Below are 6,358 nucleotides of genomic sequence, written 5' to 3' on the forward strand. Positions count from 1 at the left end.
TGGCATCTGCCAGCATCCCTTTTTTTCCTTACTGCTTTTCCTTACTGCTACCCTCCTGGCCAAGCCTATGCAATAGCTGCCTGATCCCAGAAACTGAGTGTCTCATTTATTGCCTGTAGCTTGGCTCTGGCTCTCTTTGCTCTGTGATTCATAGCACTGACCACTGGCTGGACTCCTTCACTGATTACTTGCAGCAGTTGTCTTCAAGTTCCTATAAACCTTCTTAACCTAGATGACAGTGTGCAGATCTCTACCTCAGCTTTGGATGTTCTTCCCATTTTCAGTCAGCCTATGTGGCAGTGAAAGTGGAGAGGCCTAGAGAACTCTATGCTTCCTCCTGCATGTGGGGGTTAAAGGGTTATAGCAAAGCAAATTATCCAAGTCTTTGGCTCACAGCATCAAGGTCTGACAAGAGATAATAAGTGAAACTAAGTACGCTAGAAAACTCTGTTTAAAGATTCATCAAAATTATCTGACTGTGCTGGAATTGCCCCAGGAGCACTCAAATAGCCAGAGGTTATAGCCGGCAAGACAGGTCAACAGGAACCTGTCCATAAATGGAATTATTACATATAGTGGTTGGGAGTAAAGACAATGAAGGACATCCTAGTGCTGTATTTTTGCTGGCCAGGTGCTCATATGATTAATCAGAATCTTCATACCACCTTCCAAATCCCATACTTACCTAGAAATTAATGTTCCAGATCAGCACTTTCCCATAGTGGCTACCATACTAGACAGTGCAGATATAGAACATTACCCTTTTCCCCAAATGAATTTCTGGAATAAGGATGAAGAAAGAATGTACAAATGACTAGTGAACAACTCACCAGCCAATGGAGCTAGACCAGAATGGAGGGGTTGGTACCACATCATCAGGAGAGAGAGAAGGATCCTTGTGTTTTGTAATTCCCAGACTAGTTCTCTGCTCAGTGAGGAGAGCAGTGAGGAATGGTGGTCCTATCCTGCCTTGCTATATCTCTGCCTCATTAGCCATTTCAAATTTACCTATACGACAAAAACTATAACATTCTATTGTCATTTAAGAATATTTAAACAAATGAAGAAAAACAGCTTATTCCTAGATGTGAAACCTCATTATCCTCATTATCAAAGAAATGTCAATTCTCCACAAATCAATCTACAGATTTGACATAATCCCAGTTGGATTTTGGGGAACCTAGACAGGATGATTCTAAAGTTGATCTGGGATCAAAACAATTGATATAACTAAAAATATATTTTACAAACAAATAAGGGGACGCTGGCTCTAAAAGATATTAAAATATATTTTGAAGTCACAATAATTGCGAGATGTGAAATAAAAGATTAGTGTACAAAATAGATATAAAAGCAAACTCAAATATATGAATATTTAGCATATAATAAATGAAGCATCTCAAATCAGTATAGAAATATGTTGAGATAAATGAATAGGTATTTGGAGGGTTGGAATTAACTTAGATCTTGTCATGTAGAAGACAGAAAGACAAAAGAAAGAAAAGAAAGACAGAAGAAAAGAAAGAAAGAAAGAAAGAAAGAAAGAAAGAAAGAAAGAAAGAAAGAAAAAGAAAAAGGGAAGGAAGGAAGGAAGGAAGGAAGGAAGGAAGGAAGGAAGGGCAAGCCACAATCTGATACTAGTTTCTTTTACAATGTCATCTGAAGAAAGCAGAAATTTGAATCTGAACAACATAATCTTTCGTGTCTAGACTATTTCACTCAGCATGATACTTTTGGGATTCATCCATGCTGTGACATGCATTGGTAATTCTTTTTTATTGCTAAGCAGTGCTCTATTGGATGAATATGCCATAGTGTGTTTATCCCATTTGTATATCCAGCTTGTGCATATAAGTCTATCCAGTTTATCATTGTCCTGTTGATGGATATATGGGTTGTTTCCAGTTTTAGGCTATTATTTATAAAGCTGCTGTGAGCATTCTTATATGATTCTTTTTATAGACATGTATTTTCATGGCTCTTGAGTAAATGCCTAGGAGTTGAATGGTTAGGTTATAGAGTAAGTGGATGCTGAGTTTTATAGAAACTACCAGACCTTTTCCCAAAGTGATTATATCATTTTACATTCTTACCAAGAATGGTGGTGACAGTTCCACTTTCTCCATATCCTCATCCATAGCTAGGATTATCAATCTTTTCATTTTTAACTATTCTGCTGAGTGTGTAGTGGTATCTCATTGTGATTCATTTTCATTTCCAAGATGACTAATACTGCAAGCAGTTTTTCATGTGCTTATTGGCCATTTGTATATTTTTCGTAAAGTGTTCAAAAAAATTTTTGCACATTTTTGGTTGTTTCTCTTTTTATTATTGAGTTGTAGAAGTTCTTTACATATTCTGAATGCTAGTCCCTTATCAAATACAAGTTTTTAAAAATAATTTCTCCCAGTACATATTTAGTAAGCAGTGTCATCTGATAAGCAGAATTTTTTTAAAAAATATGGATTGTAATTTATCAATTTTCTGTTTTCTGTATCCTGGCTAAGAAACTGACTAACTCTAAGAGGCAAAATATTCTTCTACAATTTCCATTAAAAGGTTTATGGCATTTCACTATATGTGTAGGTCCCTGATCTGCACCAAATTATTTTTTGTATATGTTGTGAGGCTAGGTCCAAAGTTCATTTATTCATATGAATGGACTGTTATTTTAATGCCACTTGTTGAAAATATTTTTCCTTTTTCATTAGGTTGTTTTGGCACCTTTGTCAAAAATAAAATGTATAAATGTGGATATATTCTGAGATCTTTATTCTGTCATGCTGATGTATTGGCCAATATTTATGCCAGTAACACACTATCTTGATTAATATAGCTTTAGAGAAAGGCTTGAAGTCAGGTAAAGTTTAGTCCTCCAACTCTGCTTATATTTTTCAATATTGCTTCAGGCTTTCTAGGTCCTTTGCATTCCTATATAAATTCTAGAACCAGCTTGTCAGTTTCTACCAATATGAAGTGTAGATTGAACTGGAAGCACGGATACCATTTGGGATGCTATTGTGGTTGTCCATAGATAAGAAATATGTGCTTGAGGGGCACCAGGTGGCTCAGTTGGTTACGACTTCATCTCAGGTCATTATCTCAAGGTTTGTGAGCTTGAACCCTGCATCAGGCTCTGTGCTGACAGTACAGAGCCTGCCTGAGATTCTCTCTCTCCCTCTTTCTCTGCCCCAACCCCACTTGCACGTGTGCTCTCTCTCTCTCTCTCTCTCCCACCCTCTCTCAAAAAATAAATAAATGAATGAACTTTAAAAAACAGAAAAATAAATATGTGTTTGAATCAATGCAGTTATATGTGGAAATTAGGAAATGCATTCTAGAAAATATCATGTCTTAATAATTGGACGTGAAAGTCAAAAAACATGATGGAGAGTTAGATTACTCTGATATTTCTGTCCTGGATGACCAAGAGGATGACATTTCCCTGAAACATAAACCTTCTTTCATCTAGAAAGTATCTATTAAATCCATATTATGTAACAGAGCCTGTGCTTGGCACTGGGAACATAACAGAAGCAAAAGCATACATGGTCCCTACCTTACTGGAACATCTTGTGGAAGAGAAAGATATTCATTAAATAATCAAACAGATGTAAAATTTAAACTAATAAAAGTGTGCTACAGCAAGCACACGTAGCACCTAGATCTTGGTTGCTAATACCTTTCTCCAATAAAAAGAACCAAGGACTCCTTGGAGAAACAGCTGCTTCTAGGACTGGGGTAAGGAAATATACAAGATAAACCAAGTATCTTAGCACCAGCAAGTAAAGAAGTGCCAACTACATTAGCTTCAAGCGTACAATACAGTGATTCAGCAAGTCTATGTTACACCGTGCTCACCACAAGTGTAGTTACCATCTGTCATCATACAACACTATTACAATGTCATTGACTATATTCCCTATGCTGTGCCTTTTATTCCTGTCACTTATTCATTTCATAACTAGTGGCTGGTATCTCCCATTTATCTTCACCCATTTTGCCTATCCCTTAAGCTCCCTTTCCTCTGGCAACCATCAGTCTGTGTATCAGCTAGATTTAAATAAAAATAATAATTTTTTGAAAATGCTAGTTGCTATAAAGGGAAGGTGACCTGTGTGCTATGCAAGCTCTGTCTGCTGTTTTTTGGATCCACTTTCATCAGTCCTTACCATTCTTGTCAGACCCAGCCACCAAAATGGTGAAACAGATTAAGAGCAAGTATGCTTTTCAGGAAGCCTTGAACAGTGCAGGACTACCTAAACTTGTAGTAATTGACTTATTAGCCATGTTATGTGGACCTGCCTTGCAAAAGGATCAAGTTTTCTTTCATTGTCTCTCTGATAAGTATTCCAACATCTCATTCCTTGAAGTAGATGTGGATGACCATCAGGATGTTGCCTCAGAGAGTGAAGTCAAATGCATGCCAACCTTCCAGTTTTTTAAAAAGGGATAAAAGGTGGCTGAATTTTCTGGAGATAATAAAGAAAAACTTGAAGCTACCATTAATTAATTAATCTAATTATGTTTTCTGAAAACATAACCAGCCATTGGCTATTGGAAACTTGTAATTTTTTATTTACAAAATGGAATGATCAAGTATTAAGACTATATATGCAACTGCCATCCGATTTTAAGTGACAATAAAATATTAATTCTGCCCTTTAAAAAAAAGAAGTGCTAAAAATGAAACAAAACAAAATCCCACTGTGATGAAGTGTCAAAATTACACAGGAGCCAACTGAAAGATTTCTCAATGGCCAAAGCTGAAATAATTTAAACAACAAAAGAAATAAAATAATACTAAAATATATTCCAAAGTATAAATTAAATATTCATGAGTCCATGGTGATATAAAAAATAATTGAATAAGTTGATAAATGGAGAAGAGATAGCTTCTCATGCAGATACCTTAAAGGAAGGAAAGCATAATACTTAACTCCTTAAGTGAGGGCTGCACATATTGACTTCTTAACAAAGAGGATAGTATGGAAAAATCGGGGTAGAAACCGAACAAACACTACTTTAGCCAGGTGATCAAGGTCAACATCAACTATAATAAATCATGTAGATCATGTGTTGCCTTGATATGATGTGATGAAAATGCCATTTTACTTCTGTGGTTTTGCTCCCCAAAATCATAATTCCAGTCTAATCATGAGAAAAACATCAGACAAATCCCAACAGAAGGGCATTCTACAAAATACAAGATGAGTCTTTCTCAAAACTGTCAAAGTCACCAAAAACAAAGAAAGTCTGAGAAATTGTCTCAGTCAAGAAAACCCTACAGAGATGTATATCTAAACAACTAAATATAGCTTGGCATTTTGGAACACAAAAAGGACATTCGGTAAAAAATAAGGAAATCTGAGTGAACTACACATTTTAGTTCATAATATATGTATATTGGTTCATTATTATAACTAAGTTTCCACATTAATGTAAGATGTTAATAATAAGGGGAAACTGTGTGAGGGTGGAGGCATATGGGAACTGGCTGTACTACCTGCTTAATTTTTCTGTAAATCTAAAACTGTTCTAAAAAATAAAGTCTAGGGGTGCTTGGGTGTCTTGGTTGGTTGAGCATCTGACTCTTGATTTTGGCTGAGGACATGATCTCACAGTTCATGAGATCAAGCCCTGCATCAAGCTCAGTGCTGACAGCACAGAGCCTGCTTGGGATTCTCTCTCTCCCTCTCTCTCTGCCCCTACTCTGCTTGCTCTCTCTCTCTCTCTCAAAATAAATAAATAAATAAACATTTAAAAAAATAAAGTCTATTAATTTTTCTAAAACTTCTCTAAAGGAGAAGTGCATGGTCTAAGGGAGACTTGAGGTCAGAGAAGGAAGCATGATGTGTTCAAGGAACAGAAATAAAATCATTGTGATTTAAGTAGCATGATCAAACGTGAATACGGTGCAAACTAAAATGGAACAGATAGATATATAGGAAGGTGGCATGAGGCAAAGGGAGAGGTAAAAGATAACACCCAAAGTTTAGTTTGGCCAACTGAATGCCTGATACAGAATTTACTGAGACTGGAACACTGGAACTGGGCAGAAATCAATTTTAGACATGTGGGATTTAAAGTGCCTATGGGATATCCAAGTAGAGTGGTAGTGGTGGTTGTAACTATATTGTTGTGGCTTCAGGAAGGAGTGAGACCAGACTACTTCTTTCAAAAATTTGGTGGTAAAAAGAAGGAGAAAGTTGGGACAGTCACTGGGCAGGAATTAAAATTCAAGGGAGAGTGATAGAAAAAGAGATAAGGGATAGGCAATAGAATAAACTCTTGTCAGGCACCAATTTTAAATTCAATCATTGGGCATTACCATATTTGATGACTATCTTCTCCCCCA

At 36.3% G+C, this 6,358-nt stretch overlaps 1 pseudogene; it reads left to right on the plus strand.

The window, feature by feature from the left end:
* Positions 1 to 4,198: 4,198 nt before the first annotated feature.
* Positions 4,199 to 4,522, plus strand: LOC124525352 (thioredoxin-like; annotated as a pseudogene).
* Positions 4,523 to 6,358: the final 1,836 nt, after the last annotated feature.

Source organism: Lynx rufus, unplaced genomic scaffold (assembly GCF_022079265.1).
Source record: "Lynx rufus isolate CCGP_SWC_20201006 ecotype Redwood Valley unplaced genomic scaffold, mLynRuf1.p SCAF_40, whole genome shotgun sequence".
Taxonomy (NCBI): Eukaryota; Metazoa; Chordata; class Mammalia; order Carnivora; family Felidae; genus Lynx; species Lynx rufus.